Source organism: Nyctereutes procyonoides, unplaced genomic scaffold (assembly GCF_905146905.1).
Source record: "Nyctereutes procyonoides isolate TBG_1078 unplaced genomic scaffold, NYPRO_anot_genome, whole genome shotgun sequence".
Taxonomy (NCBI): Eukaryota; Metazoa; Chordata; class Mammalia; order Carnivora; family Canidae; genus Nyctereutes; species Nyctereutes procyonoides.
The window spans coordinates 14,154,211-14,172,660 of NW_026575052.1; the positions used below are offsets into that span (position 1 = coordinate 14,154,211).

The window sequence follows — 18,450 nt, forward strand, 5'->3', positions numbered from 1 at the left end:
GGTGCGGGTGAGGCAGGTACTGAGCTATTTCCTGTTTCCAGATTCAGGGCTGAAAGGACCCCCCGCTCCTGAAATCACAGAGTATGGGGCAGCATCAGGACTCCAGGCCAGGTCTCCACACGGAGCTGGGAAACAGGGATATGAATTATTATCCTTATTTTACGAATGGGAAACTATGACCCAGAGCGAAGGAACCTGTCCAAGGTCACACAGCAAGAAGGTAGTGAGTCTCCTGTCCTGCCCAGAACCTCTCCTGTCCTCCTCTAAGATTGGGACAGCATGCTGACGTCCCCAGGGTGTTGTGAGGACCGAGTAACCTGACAGGTGTAAGCCGCCTCCACCGGGCCAGGTGTGGAGTCGGTGCTGGGTCCGTATTAGCTCGGTCGCTTGGCCTCCTACTGACATTTTACAGGAATCTCCTGTCTTATTCCGGTACGAAGAGATATTCCAGTAAGAAGGGGTAGCCAAAAGGACAAGGAAAAAATGTCCTGGATGGTCACAGGTGCCGGCAGGTCCTTTATAGGGACCCCAGCGCCTCCAGTCACTAAGCCGAGGTGACCCTGGGGACCACCAGGCACCGGCCTCGCCGTCGGCTCCAGCACAGAGTTCTGGCTCGAAGAACCACTGACGATGCTCCAGGAGGCTCCTCAGGTCTCTTGCCAAGAGATGCCCGAGAGGAAACATTAGGATGACGGAGGATCGTTGAAAGCGTCTCCAGTCAGCTCTCGTGGCAGCTAAAGGACAAAACAGTACGACGTTATGTGGTCACCGGTGTGGGGTCGTGAATGTTTCATTTCTTTTCCAGTAACTGCAGTCTCCCCAGTGACGGGGATTCAGTAAATGATCTTTACCATCTAAGCCTTTGTAGGATGTTTCAGGGAACTAAATGCAGGAAGGGGGGGGGGGTGGCTGCAAGTGGCCCAGGGACGTCAGGGCCTGGCTCAGGGAGCCTCCGTGTGGTGCGGGCAGCCCCGGCGGTACCCGTCCCTGTGTGCTTGGGGCCCGTCCCTGTATTTGCGTTGGGGCCTCGCGAGGGGGCTGCCCAGCAAGCGGGCGTCCAAGCCCTGCAGCCCCGACTTCCCCCTCCTCTCTGGGGCTTTCGGCCGCAGTGAGGATCACGGTGGCCGCGGGCTCCATGCTGAAGGCCGGCTGTAACCCTGACCTGTGCGGAGCTCCAGTTTGCATTTCTTTAGGAATGTCCCCCGAGGTTCCGAGGTTCCCGATAGATAGGCTCGAAGGGACACCAGGGGTTCCTGGGACTTGAGGATTCAGTATCCCATCTCGGGAAGAAAGGGGTCTGATAGGATCTGATTAAATCTCCACCTGCCTTCTGGCGAGACCCTTGCACCGCGAGTATAACGCACCTCCAGGAAAGCAGGGGACGCCTGCACCCCGCCTCGGTCAACTTGCAGGAGGCGGCGTCCCACCGCGCGGCCACCAGTCAAGAAGCAGGACCCGGCCAGCGCGCCCAGAGGCCCGGGCGCCTCTCCCTTTGGCCGGAAGCACACGCCACCGCTCATGCTGTGGAACAGCGGCGCTTTGGTTGGCCTGTTTGGAAAGTTTGTGTGGGATTACGGTCAGTGGGTCAGTGCTGCTGTGTCGGGCTTTGTGCCTGCGCGGTCTGCCCGCGCTGCTGGGGGACCCTGATCTGGGGGCCGGGGCCTGGGGTTCTGGGGGCTGGGGGCCTGGACGCAGGGGGGCTGGGGGACCTGGAGGCTGGGGGGCCGGGGGTCCAGGGGGCCTGGGGGGCCTGGGGGCCCAGGGGGTCTGGATGCTGGGGGCCTCGGGAGCCAGGGCCTGGGGGGCCTGGAGGCTGGGGGACTGGGGGCCTGGGGGCCCAGATGCTTGGGGGCCGGGGGGCCCGGGGGCCTGGGGGCTTGGGGGGCCTGGCGGTCTGGGGGCCGGGTCATGCCACGGCTCCTCCACTCCACTGTAGGGTGGACTTTGGGGGACCTCTACTTTGGGGCTGTTACAGACACAGCCGTGAGGGGCATTCTTGTGGCGCCCTGTGGGACCTGCTCACTTTGGCCGTCTACACCCGGAGGCCTGGGCTTCTCCTTGGCTGGCCTTCCGTCCTGTGGTGCTTGGAACATTCTGCGTTCACACCTGGGCATTTTGCCTCGCAGTTTTCTCTGTGTTCCTGTTCCAAACTGGGGCCGATTTCAGTTTATCTGGAGGCTAGATTGACAGTGAAGCTCTCTGCACCGAGCCGAAGCTTCTCGAAGACTATTCCACGTGTGGCTCATCTTTACATCCTCCTCCAGATGGGCCACCACGTTCGGCGTCTCCGGGGAGGGAGCCCTGTGCCCCCTCGCTGAGGCTCCCAGCCCGCTGGGACCTTCTGCCTGGCCCTCCCGAGGCGCCTGGATCCTGCCCCCGCTGTCCAGGCAGGTGCTCCAGCTGCCCCTGGGACAGAAAGGAAGTCCCCACCGCTCTTGGGGCCCAGAAGCTCAGGGTTCAGGGCACAATGAGCGCAGCTGCAGCTTTTTACCCAGACCCGCCCGCTTGCCCCTGGTGCCCTGACTCCCGCAGGGAGCTGCTGGGGGCGACGGGGGTGCCCTGAGCTGTCCAGGCGGCCCCCTGGGCTCTGTCCTCAGACCGTCCCCGGGGCCTCTCCCCGACGGGGCCGCCGAGCTCCAGCGCCTGATTCCACGCTTGCTCCAAGGACACGGTTTTGCGGCGCCGCTGTGGACAGTCATCCCCTTGGTGAGCACTGCGGGTGTGATGGCACCTGAGCCTCTCCTTCCTCTCATCTGGCTGGGCGCTCCTGATTTCCGCCTCCCCCTGAGGGGCCTGCAAGGGGGGCTTTGGTTCTCTTAACCTCCTTTTCTTGCTTAAGAAAACGCCGATGAGGAAACCGTTTGGTTCAGGTGGTGAGGCCCCGCCGTGGGCAGAGCGCTCTGGGCTTCAGGCGGTTTGCTGCTGCTGCAACTTTTGGTATCTTTGGATAAAACCAGCTGCGTTCTAATTGGAACCTGGCAAGTGACGATTTGATTCCCAAATGCAGCCCTTGGGCCTCTGTTCTCCAAAACCGGGCATTTGCTTTTTGCAGCACTGCTTGGCCATGACATTCATTAGGCTCTGGAGGAAAATGACCAATGAATGGATCCATAAATTATAATGCGTGTGTTAACTCGGAGTTTAAGATTGTGTTTGCATCTGGTTTGTGGTGTCCACGCACGATGTAAAACGTTAGTGAGCTGTCTTCTCTGCCTCTGGATGGTGTTGCTAAAATTAACTTGTAAAACAGCTCTATGCAGTGGCTTAAAGGCAAGGGCTTGTAAGAATTGGGCATTCTAAAACTCAAGTTCACGTGATCTGGGAAAATATTTGACATTAAAGCTAATTTAAGGTCGTTGGTTTAATGAAAATGAACATGTTTTTAGAGTTGTCAGCATTAGATGTAGAACATCTGTTCCGCTGTGTTTACTGCAAGTTGGGCAGGTTCCGGTCATCTCTGTTGCAAAATTTCTTAGGAAAGGGGGAAAAAAAAAACTTACAACTTCGTCTAATGCTTCATAGTTTTATGGGCAATCTACACAGAGTTGCTGAGAACAAATAAACGGATGTAAACAATTACTAAGTCTAGGTTTATCTGCTTTGGACTCCTATTAAAACTGGTACAACAGCTCATAATTATTACTTTTCAGTAGAAACTCAGCATTTTTAGAGTTAAGAATAAATGTAATCACGACTACTAGAAATAATGAGAAACAACTGTATGCCAGGAAAGTGAGATCGGTTAAAGACAGAAATTGAGGGCACCTGGGTGGCTCCATCGGGTCGTCGGTTAAGTGTTTGCTTTTGGTTCAGGTCAGGACCCTGGAGTCCTGGAATCGAGTCCCCTGTCGGGGTCCCTAAGTCTACTTCTCCCTCTCCCTCTGCCCTTCCTCCCCAATGATGCTCTCTCTCTTTCAAATAAATAAATAAATAAATAAATAAATAAATAAATAAATAAATAAATAAAATCTTTAAACAAACAAATGGGGCTCCTGGGTGGCTCAGTTGGTTGAGCATCCGACCTTGATTTTGGCTCAGGTTGTGAGATCAAGCCCCGTGTTGGACTCTCTGCTGGACATGGAGACAGCTAGGGATTCTCTCTCTCCCTCTCCCACTGCCAAAACCCCAAAATCCAAATAAACAAAAATTCATCCCTATGGAATAAAGTGAGTTTTAATATCAGAAGTACACCGGTATAAGATTGGAATTTGGTTTTTCTAAAAATGATAGTTTGGGGGTGCTTAGCTGGTTCATTTGGTGGAGCATGAGACTTTTGATCTTGGGGTTGCAAGTTCAAGCCCCACATTGGGTGTAGAGATGACTTAGAAATAAAATATTTTTTAAAAAGTTTGGTAGGGATGCCTGGGTGGTTCAGCAGTTGAGCGACTGCCTTTGGCCCAGGGCATGATCCTAGAATCCCAGGATTGAGTCCCACATCAGGCTCCTTGCATGGAGCCTGCTTCTCCCTCTGCCCGTGTCTGTCTCTTGTGAGTAAATAAATAAAATCTAAAAAAAAAAAAAAAAGTTGGTTTTCTTAGTAATTGGTTTACCCCTAATAAGAAATTGTAAACAAAGGTTTCCCTTTATCTTTAATATTCATAGAAAAAGTTTCCATGTTGTGCCCTTACTAGGTCTTTGATTAAAGTTGAATCTTCTCAATATTGAAAGAGCTAAGTTTTGCTAACAACTACATAACTCTGTGTGTTTGCCTTTTTTTTTAAAGATTATTAAAAATTTATTTGTTAATGAGAGACACAGAGAGAGAGAGGCGCAGAGACACAGGCAGAGGGAGAAAGAAGGTCCATGCAGGGAGCCCGATGCAAGACTCATTCCTGGGACTCCAGGATCACGCCCTGGGCCAAAGGTAAGCACTCCACCGCTGAGCCACCCAGGTGTCCCTGTGTTTGCCTTTAGAATCTGTTATTGCCACTTTAGCAAAATAGATCATTAGGTTTTGTAACAATCTGTAATCCTATTTAGTCATGTGTTTAAAATGTTCTAGTATTTCTGACAAACTTCCCAAAATTCAACTTCTAAATGAAGTGTTTTGTTACTAGTTGGGGTTACTTGGTATGTCCAATTACATGGGAAACATTGAAATAAGTGATGATAAACCTTCAGAGAGGATATTGTGTGGGTGGAGCTGCAACCATTGCAGAATCCCTAAGGTTTTTTGATATATCCTGGTATAATGTCATCACTTATAATTCTAATTATTAAAGTGTTAATGTGTCACGGAAATAAGCAAATTTCCTTGTTGATTGCATTGTAATGATCTCTAAACCAGATCTTTAACCACAGCTGCTTCTGAGTTTTTTTGTCCTTTGCAGTTGTTGCTTTAATTTGACACTCTTGAAAACCTGTTCCAGTTTTAAGAAGATTTGTGGAGAGGACTTTGACAAATACGGGGCTCTAATAATTTCTGGAACTAATAGGAAGACTGCATTCAAACAGAATAAGAATCGATTGCATGGGACTAAGATGAATTGGGGAAGATGAGTTGTCAAAGTCTCAAATGCCAAAGGTTTGACAAATACATGTTCCGTGTGTACACTGGAGATTTTGTTAGCAAGAGCAAAAGAAGACAAAGGCTTCTGAGGATGGGTGTAAGCATGGAGGGTTGGTGGCGTTCTTTAAAGACCTTATACCATCCCAGAGATTGAAGCTGAAGCTGAACACCTGCTTAAACTCATTGTCATCCTGCTTTTGCCCTGTCACTTTTGCTCATGGACTTTTTTTTTTTTGAAGTTGTATTTACTTAAATAATCTCTACACCCAACGTGGGGCTCAAACTCACAACCCCAAGATCAAGAGTCGCATGCGCTTCTGACTGAGCCAGCCAGGTGCCCTTGCTCATGAACTTGTCAGAGCAGGTTTGGCAGTAGCACTCTTTGGGGGAAGCCAAAAATACGCAGATGACAGAAACAGAATTCTGACTTGAGGAGACCCACATGTCCTTGTCGTTAGAGATGCAGGCTTGGGAAAGAGTCTGACGCCACAGGCAGTATGCAGCATTGCTCCGTGTGGAGTGTGTTTGTGGTGAGACCACACCTCTGGTTTGACTGTAACTCTTTCAAAACCTAGTTCTTCCTGGGATGCCTGGGTGGCTCAGTGGTTGAGCATCTGCCTTTGGCTCAGGACGTGATCCTGGGGTCCTGGGATCGAGTCTCATATCAGGCTTCCCACAGGGAGCCTGCATCTCCCTCTGCCTATGTCTCTGCCTCTCTCTTTGAGTGTCTCTCATGAATAAATAAATAAAATCTTAAAAAAAAAACCAAACAAGTTCTTCTGGAGATTTCGCTTTGGAAGCCGGTGTCCTGCTACTTGGTGATCAAAGTATTTGTGGAATAGATGAATTTGATAAGATGGGTAATCAACATGAAGCCTTGTTAGAAGTAATGCAGCAGCAAAGCATTGAGGCTGGTATGGTTTGTAGCCTCCCTGCGAGAACTTCCAGTGTTGCTGCTGCAAGTGCAGTTGGAGGACACAGCAATAGACAAACAGCTTGGGGTGCCTGGCTGGCTCAGTCGGTAAAGCATGCAACTCCTGGTCTCAGGGTCATGAGTTCAAGCCTCACATTAGATACAGAGTTTACTCAAAAATTAAAGACAAACAGCTTCTGAGGATTTAAAAAGGGGGAGCGCCTTGCTGTCCAGGTTTAACTTGGTCTTTATCCTGGTACACTCCAAATGAGAAACAGGACCACTTACTGCCTGAACATGTGATTGCATTAAGAGCTAGAAACCTGAGAACCATGGCAGCTCATATGGATCAAGATTCAAATATTTCTGTACTTGAAGTGGTTTCTGATAAAACATCATGAGAAAGATTAAAGGTAGTTTCTGGAGAAACCCTAGATCCAATCCCCACCAGCTATTGAGAAAGTAAGTACACTGGTCATGCTGTATGTCCATCCAAGACCATCCACGGAAGCTGCTCAAATTCCTCAAGAATTTTTCCTTGAGCTCTGGAAGCAGAGCCAATGGTTCAGTGGCCCACCAGTCACTACTGGGTAGCTGGGATCTGTGATTTGTCTAACAGAGGCACGAACAAGGTTAGAATGGAAAGAGGAAACAACCAAAAATGATGCTGAGGATTTCAATCTCATCACCTTCCGCAGATTGCTGAAGAGTGATAAACATTTCAGGTTGCTGATGTTGAAAATTTTATCCGATCCCTAAAGGACCAAAGCTATTTCTCAGAAAAAGGCCCAGGGGTGACTGGGTGGTTTAGCAGTTGAGCATCTGCCTTTGGCTCAGGATGTGATCCCAGGGTCCAGGGATTGAGTTCCACATCAGGCTTCCTATACGTAGCTTGCTTTTCCCTCTGCCTATGTCTCTGCCTCTCTCTTTCTCTGTGTCTCTCATGAATAAATACAATCTTTAAAAGAAAAGAAAAAGGCCCAAAGATTTACCACCTTCAAACTGGTAAACAATGTAGTAGGACTACCTGGGACCTACTAGGATTATTATTATTTTTTTAATTTATGATAGTCACACACACACACAGAGAGAGAGAGGCAGAGACATAGGCAGAGGGAGAAGCAGGCTCCATGCACCAGGAGCCCGATGTGGGATTCGATCCCGGGTCTCCAGGATCGCGCCCTGAGCCAAAGGCAGGCGCTAAACCGCTGCGCCACCCAGGGATCCCCCTACTAGGATTATTAAAGAATATGGAAAAAACAAAAAACCCCAAAACTGCTGGAAGACAATATCCCAAAAGTAGTAATAGGAAAGGTATTGATTATATATATGTATATTTTATGATTCTTGCTTGAAATACATTGCTGGTTCTCTGATGTTTGCTCTTTCAGATTTAAGAAAATTCTTTCTTTTAAACCATCTATGACTTAAAGAAATTTGGTGAAATATTCCTTTGTAAACAAATATAAAACACTTCTCTTTTCTCCCTACTGCATCCTTCCAAAATTCAGAGACTCTCAGTGAGTATTCTTATATTCTCATGGCAGTGTATGTATTTATGTAAGTTCAGTAAGAATCTGCTCCCCTTCTCACAAGACACATTTGGAAACATTGTGTGACCAAGCCTTTGACTGGAATGTCCTATTTGATAGAGACATGCATAGACTCAGATATGAGCAGATGACTTTAAGGAACTGAGGTTGACTTTATGAAACCAACGAGCCCCTTGGAAAATTGGCCTGGTAGCTTGCTAACAGGTTCCCAGCAGCCTTACCAGGTGAGTAAAGAAAGTCATTTCCTGGCGGGTGCCAGAACCTCAGGATACTTTGGGGACTTTTAGAAGGGAGGAATTTACTCAAAACTATAGGCATTGCAGGCAAAATCTGATGGCAAGTAGTTGGCTTGGCTGCTTCGCCTTGAGAAGTTATTAAAAGTTCTGAATTTCCTTCTGAAAAGCTCCAGCAAAGCAGATTAAAACAAAATACAAAAAACAAATTAAACAAACCCCAAACCCTATATGGCCACATTCTTGCCGTGCTTATGTAAATAATTATGGCAACTTTGCTAAAACTGGACAAAATAAATTAGTCTTAATATGTATATCTTTGGAAATGAGCATGATTTTAGAGAAATTATGTTTCAGGGACACACCTTTTAGATGTTAGATCAACTGAGTTTGTGTTGTTTGCCTCTAAAACTGGGCTGGATTCTGGATTCTGGTTTCCTTGAATATCTGGCTATGACTCTCCAAACTAAGGTTTCCAATCTTCCATCCTCTTGACTTGGCATTACTGAGAAATAAAATTTCCCTTTTTCCTGAAGCTCTGCAGACTGAAGCTGGACAACTTGAGGTAGGCATGCAGAGAAATTGGCACTACGGCCCATGTTGAGACCATCCTGGTGCCCGCTGCTCTGTGGGCCACTCAGAAAGATCGCCAGAGACCTTCAAATTGCAAACTGAGGAAATCTACCCGATTGCTACTGTCTGCCCTCACTCCATCTGAAGAGTCGGATCTCTAGAACAAAATAGAGGCTGGAGAAGACTTTACCATGGTGCCAAAGACAACTGTAATTTTTCGATATTTGCTCGTTCCTGTAGATACCTTTATGGGTTGAGTTGAAACTTTTCCATGGATTCAGGGAAGGGCTCAGAAGTTGTCAAAACACTTTAAAATGAAATAATTCGTGCAGTCCCAGTGGCCCAGCAGTTTAGCGCCACTTTGGCCCAGGGCGTGATCCTGGAGACCCGGGATCAAGTCCCATGTCGGGCTCCCTGCATGGAGCCTGCTTCTCCCTCTGCCTGTGTCTCTGCCTCTCTGTGTGTGTGTGTGTATGTCTCTCATGAATAAATAAATAAAATATTATAAATAAATTAAATTAAATGAGATAATTTCTACATTTGGATTCTTGCTAACAATTCAGAATGACAAGGGAGTGGCATTTGTGCTGAAAGTCACATGAAGTGCCCAGTGCCTTGGGCATTCGCTGGAAATTACATGCTTCCTGGGAAAAATGAACCATCTATGTAAAAGAACTCTGGCAAAAATTTTCCAAGAAACCAAGTTGGGAAAAAGCCTTGCTGGTTACCCTGCTTTGGGCAAGAGTGGCCTCTAGAAGTAGGCATGGTTTAAGCCCCTGTGAACTATTATATGGAGGACACTTTCTATCCCTTTCATGATTTAGGAGTTCCTGATGGGACTCATGGAACTGGATACTATGAGGTACATCCAGTCTTTGGGGAATACTCTTTTTTTTTTTTTTTAATTTTATTTATTTATTTATTTTTTATTTTATGATAGTCACAGAGAGAGAGAGAGGCAGAGACACAGGCAGAGGGAGAAGCAGGCTCCATGCACCGGGAGCCCGATGTGGGATTCGATCCTGGGTCTCCAGGATCGCGCCCTGGGCCAAAGGCAGGCGCCAAACCGCTGCGCCACCCAGGGATCCCTGGGGAATACTCTTAAGTTTGCTCCTGGCAGGTTGATGTACACCACAGATGTGCCCTTACACGGCCCGAACGCTGGAGATATGGTGTCACCAGGCCCTGGAAGAGCAGGCATCTGGAGAACCAACTCCAGCCTCACTCCACAGGACCTCCTACCCATTCTTCAGTGAAACCAAAGAGAATTAAGTGGCAGATTCACCACCACTTTGAGCTGGTTCCACAAGAATCCTCAGGTTCCTGGCACCCTGTCAAGGAGAACATCAAAAAGAATCCTACTGGGGATCCCTGGGTGGCTCAGCTGTTTAGCACCTGCCTTCATCCCAGGGTTTGACCCTGGAGTCCCAGGATCGAGTCCCATGTCGGGCTCCCTGCATGGAGCCTGCTTCTCCCTCTGCCTATGTCTCTTCTCTCTCTGTGTGTCTCTCACGAATAAATAAATAAAATCTTAAAAAAAAATCCTACTCTTCTCTCTCTCCCTCTGTCCCTCCCTACTGCTAGCTCTCTCTCTCTCTCTCTCTCTCTCTCTCTCTCTCTCTCTCTCTTTCAGAAATACATAAATAAAAGGAATCCTGCTCGGACTAGCGAACCTCTGATGGACCTGAAACTATTTTGGAGAGCTGGTCCCAAGAAATCAAAGAATATTTCTCTTTTTTAAAAAGAGTTTATTTATTTATTTGAGAGAGAGAGAGAGAGTTCACACAAACAGGGGAAGGGGCAAAGGGAGAGGGAGAAGCAGACTCCTTGAGGAGCAGGGAGTCCGATGTGGGGCTCCATCCCAGGATCCCGGGATCATGACCTGAGCTGAAACCAAATGTTCAGCTAACTGAGCCGCCCAGGCGCCCCTCAAAGAATATTTCTAAATACATAAAGTTTCCATTCCTCCAACCCCATTTCCCCAGGAAGTAACTAGAGTGGCCAATGTCCCAATTCCCTCACTAGTGAGGAATGATCAGGAGACAGTGGGGATAGAAACTGGTAACCAACAGGACTAGAAGCACAGCTGCAATTTTTAACCCAGGCCTTTTCTGTTGGCCTTAAATATCCCTCACTCCACTCCGGGGAGGCGGATTTGAACCTTGCCTCCTGGCTTATTGTTGCGCTGCTTCTTGAATGAACCCTCTCCTTGCTGTACACCTGATGTCTCAGTGATTGGCTTTGCTGTGTGTTGGGCAAATGAACTTGGGTTCAGTTACACTAGGGACATAATGATTGTCCTGTAGCTTGATAATAGGTGGCCTGCTGAGTCCTTTTAAAGCATCAGCTTCATCGAGGTATTATTTATGTCCTTAAAATTTACCCATGAAGGAGAAAAGAATAAGGTAAGCCAAGGCCTTCTGACTAGTTATAAAAAAAATAGAATCATATCTATATTTATGCCTGTTTTTACTTTTTAAATAGATCATGTATTCATATATATATGTTTTTGTATATATATATATATATTTTTTTTAAGATTTATTTTTTTGAGAGGGGGGAGGAGCAGAGGGAGAGAGAATCTTCAAGCAGACTCCCTGCTGAACAAGGAGCCCAAGGTGGTGCTTGATCCTGGGACCCTGAGATCATGAGCTGAAATCAAGAGCTGGCTGTTTAGCCAAGCTACCCAGGTGCCCCTCCATTTATTTATATATATATATTTTTTTCTTTTTTTTAAAGATTTTATTTATTTGGCAGAGAACACAAGCAAGGGGAGCAGCAGCCTCCCCACTGAGTCGGGGAGCCCGATGTGGGGGCTCTATCACAGGACCCTGAGATCATGACCCGAGCTGAAGGCAGATGCTTAACTGACTGAGCCGCCCAGGTGCCCCCATTCATATACTTTCAATAGTTCTCTTTCTCTTTTTCCTCATTATCATATGTAGGCTGTGGTTAAATTTACCATTTAGTATGGGGGTCAGCAAACTTTCTGTAAGGAGACACACAGAAGTATAAATATCCTGTCCCGCCACCCCCCTGCCACAGACACACCAAAATGAGCCACACAGTAAACATTTTAGAATTTGAGAACTAGTCAATGTTCCACAAATGAACACGGCTGGGCACTGAGGGTGGGCACTGTAGCTCATATTTGTATAACTTACATGTATCATGAAATATTTTTTTCAACCATTTAAAAATATAAGATTTATTCTTAGCTCATGGGCCATGTGAAAATAGGCAGCAGGCTGGAGTTAGGTACAGGCTGGTTTTCGCTGACCTTATTTTAGTCCATAGGCTGCAGAAGATGATGAAGAGTAACTGAAAGGCCCAGAAGTATGTGTACATGTGTTCCAGCTGCTGCACCAGTACTGATGCAGTACTCTTAGCTGACACCCGTCCTTCACATTCGGGTTCTCTATGTTCTCTATGTTGTGCGTTCGATGGGCTTGAACAAGTGCATGATGTCATACATGCACCAGTGCAGTCTCCTGCACAATAGTTTCTCAGCCCTAAAAATGCTCTGCGCCCCCACATAGTCTCCCCCTCCCTTTTCCTGAGCCCCTGGTAACCACTGATCTTTTCACTGTCTCCACAGTTTTGCCTTTTCCAGAATGTCCTCTAGTTGGGATCTCAGAGTATGTGGACTTTCTGATCAGCTTCTTTCACTTAGTGACAACATTCGAGGTTCCTCCATGTCTTGTAGTGGCTTCATAGCTCATTTGTAATCACTGAGTAACATTCTGTTGTATGGTTGTACCACAGTTGATCTGTTCTTTCACCTATGGAGATATCGGATATCTTGATTGCTTCCAGGTTTTTTAAAAAAATTATCTTTAATTAATTAATTAATTAATTTTTAAAAGTAGGCTCCACACCCAACATGGGGCTCAAACTCACAACCCAGTCACATGCTCTACCGACTGAGCCAGCCAGGTACCCCTAATTGCTTCTAGTTTTGACAGTTATGAATAGAGCTGTTATAAACACTCATGGGCAGGTTTTCATGTGGACATACTTTTTCAGCTCATGTGGATAAATACCAAGGAGCATGACTGCTGGCTGGTAAGGATATGTTTCCCTTTGTGGGAAACTGCCAAAGTGGCTGTCCCATTTTGCATTCCCTCCAGCAATGAGTTTCCTATTGTTCCACATCCTTGTCAGCATTTGGTGTTGTCAGTGTTTTGGATCTTGGCCATTCTAATAGGTGTGTAGTGGTCTCTCATTACTGTTTTACTTTGCATTTTCCCTGGTGACATATGAGGTGGAGCATCCTTTCATCTACTTCTTTGCCATCTCTAGGTCTTCTTTCATGAGGTGCCTGTTCAGATCTTTTGCTTATTTTTTTTAAAGATTTTATTTATTCATGAGAATACACAGAAAGGAGAGAGAGAGGCAGAGACACAGGCAGAGGGAGAAGCAGGCCTCATGCAGGGAGCCTGACGTGGGACTCGATCCCTGGTCCCCGGGATCACACCCTGGGCTTCAGGCGGCGCTAAACCGCTAAGCCACCAGGGCTGCCCTTTTGCTTATTTTTTAACTGGGTGTTTGTTTTCTTACTGTTTTAAGAGTTGTGTGTTTTGGATACAAGTCCTGTGTTGGATATGTGTGCATTTTGCAAATATTTAATTCCGATTTGTCACTTGTCTTTTCACTCTTTCAGCAAAGCCTTTCACAGAGAAGTTTTTAATTTTAATAAAGTCCAGCTTGCTAGTTTTCTTTTTTTTCATGGATTGTGCTATTGGTTTTATATCTAAAAAGTCATTGCCAAGCTGCACGTGGCTGGCTCAGTCAGAAGAGCATGAGACTCTTGATCTTGGGGCTGTGAGTTTGAGCCCCACGTAGGATGTAGAGATTATTTAAATAAAAATAAACAAAAAGTCATTGCCAAATGGAAGGTCACCTAGGTTTTTTTTTCCTATCTTGTAGCAGTTTTGTGTTTTATGTTTAGGTCTGTAATCCATTCTGAGTTTTTTTTTTTTTGTGTGTGTGTGAAAGGTATAAAGATCTTTGTCTAGATTCATTTTTGTCCATGTAGTTACCCATTTGTTCCAGCACCATCTGTTGAAAAGCTATCCTTTCTGTATTGAATTGCCTTTGCTCCTTTGCCAAATATCAGTTGGCTATATTTGCGTGGGTCTATTTCTAGGCTCTCTATTCTGTTCCATTGATCAATTTTATTTGTCTTTTTGTTTTGTTTTGTTTAGCCAGTACAACTCTGTCTTGATTACTGAAGTTTATAGTCAGACTTGAAATTTGGTAGGCTTGGTCTTCTTACTTTATTCTTCTCCCTCAATGTTGTGTTGGCTATTCTTGTTTTTTCTCCCCCCTTTCCATATAAATTTTAAAATCAGTTTGTTGATAGCTACAAAATAACTTGCTAGGAGTTTGATTGGGTTTACATGGAATCTGCAGTTATTCTAACAATATTGATTTTTTTCTATCCATGAACATGGAATATCTCTCCATTTATTTAGATATTTGATTTTTTTCCCTCCAGAGATCTTGTACATATCCTGTTAGATTTATACATGAAGTATTCCATTTTAGAGGGGTGCTAATGTGAATGATATTTACATTAAATGGTATTAAATATTCAATTGCAATAGAATATTTTTAATTTTTTAATTTTTATTTTTTTAAAAATTATTTATTTATGAGAGAGAGAGAGAGAGAGAGAGAGAGAGAGAGAGAGGCAGAGACACAGGCAGAGGGAGAAGCAGGCTCCAAGCAGGGAGCCCGATGTGGGACTTGATCCTGGGACTCCAAGATCATGCCCTGGGCCAAAGTCAGGCATCAAACTGCTGAGATACCCAGGGATCCCTCAATATTTTTTTAAAAGATGCATTTTTTTCAGATGGGGGGATGGGCAGAGGGAGAGAGTCTTAAGCAGACTCTGCACTGAGCATGGAGTCTGTAGCAGGGCTGGATCCCAGGGCCTGAGTGAAACCAAGAGTCAGATGCCTCCCACCTAGGCACCCCTGCAATTGACTTTTGTTTTTTTGCTTTTTTAAAAAAGAATTTTTTTTTTTTGTTTTGAGGGAAAGAGAGAGAGAGCGTGCACATAAGTGGGGTGAGGGGCAGAGGGAGAGGGAGAAGCAGACTCTTCACTGAGCAGGGAGCCTGATATGGGGATTGATCCTGGGACCCAAAGATCATGACCTGAGCCAAAGGCACGGACTTAACTGATTGAGCCACCCAGGGAACCCTGCAATTGACTTTTGTATATTAATCTTGTATCCTGAAAACAACTTGCTTTAGTGGCAGGGGTTTTTCTGTAAGTTCTTCAGGATTTTCTACAAAGATGATGGTATCATTTGTATATGATTGTCTATATTTGTGAATAGACAGCTTTATTTTTTTCTTCTCAATCTGTATCTTTTATTTCCTTTTTTGTCTTATTACATTCCTTAGGACTTTTATATTAATGTTAACTAGGAGTGGTAAGAGGGATTATCCTTGCCTTGTTGCTGATCTTAGGGGGTAAGCATCTAGTTTCTCACCATTATGTACAATGTCAGCCAGAGTTCTTTTAAAGATTTATCAAGTCTATTCCTGTCCTAGTTTGCTGTGAGTTTTTGTCATGAATTAGTATTAGATTTTCTTAAACGCTTTTTCTGTACCTATTGGTATGCTCATGTCATTTTTCTTCTTTAGCTTGTCATGTGGTGGATTACTTTAATTGGATTTTGAATATTGAATTAGTTGTGCATACATGGAATATCTGATTGTGGTATATAATGTTTATTTTTTTATTATAGAACTTTTATTTTTTAATTATTTTTTGTTTTGGTAGTTTGTGATTTTCCAGAAATGTGTCCATTTCTTCTAGATTGCCTAATTTGTTGGCATACAGCTGCTCATAATGTTTTTAAAATTGTTTGTATTTCCTTGGTATTGGTTGTGATTTCTACTTTTTCATTTGTGATTTTATTAGTCTTTTCTCTTTTGTTTTTAATAAGCCTGGCTAATGGTTTATCTATCTTATTAATTCTTTCAAAGAATTAACTCCTGGTTTTGTTGATCTGTTCTACAGTTCTTCTGGTCTCTATTTCACTGAGATCTGCTTGAATCTTTATTAACCCTCTTCTGATTGGTGCAGGTTTTATTTGCTGTTCTTTCTCCAGTTCCTTTAGGTGCAAGTTAGCTTGTGTATTTGAGTTTTTTCCAATTTTCTGAGGGATGCTTGTATTGCGATGTATTTCCCTCTCAGGACTGTTTTTGCTGTATCCCAAAGATTTTGAATGGTTGTATCTTCATTCTCATTAGTTTCCATGAATTTTTTCATTCTCTAATTTCCTGGTTGACCCTTTCATCTTTTAGTGGGATGCTCTTTAACTTCCACGTGTTTGAATTTCTTTTGTTTGAATTTCTTCCAAATTTCTTCTTGTGATTGAGTTCAAGTTTAAAGCATTATGGTCTGAACATATGCAGGGGACAATCCCAATCTTTTGGTATTGGTTAAGACTTGATTTGTGACCCAGTATGTGTTCTATTCTGGAGAAAGATCCATGTGCACTTGAGAAGAATGTGTTGCATTTGGATGTAAAGTTCTGTAGATATCTGTGAAATCCATCTGGTCCAGTGTATCTTTTAAAGCTCTTGTTTCTTTGGAGATGTTGTGCTTAGAATATCTGTCATTTGTAGAAAGCGCCATGTTGAAGTCTCCCAGTATTAGTGCATTATTATCTATGTTTTTACTTTGGTTTTTAATTGATTGATATACTTGGAAGCTCCCACATTAGGGTCATAAATATTCATGATTGTTAGGTCCTCTTGTTGGATAGATCCTTTAAGTATGATATAGTGTCCCTCTTTATCTCTTACTACAGTCTTTGTGATAAATTTTAATTTATCTGATATGAGGATTGCTACCCCTGCTTTCTTTTGAGGACCATTTGAATGGCAAATGGTTCTCCAACCTTTCATTTTCAGGCTGTAGGTGTCCTTAGGTCTAAAATGAGTCTCTTGGGGATCCCTGGGTGGTGCAGCTGTTTAGCGCCTGCCTTTGGCCCAGGGCGCGATCCTGGAGACCTGGGATCGAATCCCACGTCGGGCTCCCGGTGCATGGAGCCTACTTCTCCCTCTGCCTAAGTCTCTGCCTCTCTCTCTCTCTCTGCGTGACTATCATAAATAAATAAAATTTAAAAAAAATAAAAAATAAAATGAGTCTCTAGTAGACAGCAAATAGATGGGTCTTGCTTTTTATCCAGTCTGAAACCCTGCGTCTTTTGATGGGATCATTAAGCCTATTCACGTTCAGAGTTACTATTGAAAGATATGAATTTAGTGTCATCGTAATACCTATTCAGTCCCTGTTTTTGTGATTATTGCTTTGGGCGTCCTCTTTCTTTTACAGAGTCCCCCTTAATGTTTCTTGCAGAGCTGGTTTGGTGGTCACATATTCTTTCAGTTTCTGCCTATCTTGGAAGCTCTTTATCTCTCCTATTCTGAATGAAAGCCTTGCTGGATAAAGCATTCTTGGCTGAATGGTCTTCTCATTTAGTACCCTGAATGTATCATGCCAGCCCTTTCTGGCCTGCCAGGGTCTGTGGAGAGTTCTACTGTTAATTTAATATTTCTCCCCATATAAGTTAGGGATCTCTTGTCTCTTGCTGCTTTAAGGATTTTCTCTTTATCTTTGGAATTTGTAAGTTTCACTATTAAATGTCCAGGTGTTGAACGGTTTTTATTGATTTTAGTGGGGAGACCTATCTCCTGGATCTGAATGCGTTTCCCTCCCCAAATTAGGGAGGTTCTCAGCTATGATTTGATTCTGGTCCTCTGTCCCTCTCGGCGCCCTCTGGAACCCCAATTAAACGTAGATTTTTTTCCTTCTGAGGCTGTCATTTATTTCCCTTAACCTTTCCTCATGGTCTTTTAATTGTTTTTCTCTTTTTTCCTCAGCTTCCTTCCTTGCCATCAACTTGTCTTCTATGTCATTCACTTTCTTCTACCTCATTAATCCTCATCGTTAGGACCTCCAGTTTGGATTGCATCTCATTTAATTGATTTTTAATTTCGGCCTGATTAGATCTAAATTCTGCAGTCATGAAGTCTCTTGAATCCTTTATGCTTTATTCCAGAGCCACCAGTAGCTTTATAATTGTGCTTCTGAAATCAAACTGTAATCCAAATTCTGTGTGGCAGAGAGTACTGTTTCTGATTCTTTCTTTTGTGGTGAGTTCTTCTTTCTAGTCATTTTGCTCAGTGCAGAGTGGTTAAAAACGACTTGTACTTGTTAGAAGTGCAAACTCCTCTCTCTGTAGCATTCCAGCTGTTCTCTCTTTAAATCTCAGGTTGAATTTGTAGGTTTACAGGATGATTTGAAAGTTATCTAGGTAAGTTGGTGGGGACGGGTGACTTGGGGACCCTACTCCTCTGCCATTTTTATATAAAACTTTTAATACAATATTAGATTCTATTTGCTACTATTTGTTGAGGATTTTTGTATCTATGTTCATGAATATTGGTCTGTAGTTTTCTTGTAATGTTTTAGTCTGGTTTTAGTATTGGGATAATGCTAGTCTCATAAAATGTGTTAGGAAGCATTTCCTCAGTATCTATTTTCTGAAAGAGATTGAGAATTGGTATGATTTCTTTCTTAAATATTTGATAGAATCCCCCAGTGAAACATATGGGCCTGGTGCTCTCTATTTTGGAAGGTTA

The 18,450-nt window shown here is 44.3% G+C and overlaps 1 pseudogene; it reads left to right on the forward strand.

The window, feature by feature from the left end:
* Positions 1–1,518: 1,518 nt before the first annotated feature.
* On the forward strand, positions 1,519–7,181 carry LOC129513622 (DNA helicase MCM8-like; annotated as a pseudogene).
* Positions 7,182–18,450: the final 11,269 nt, after the last annotated feature.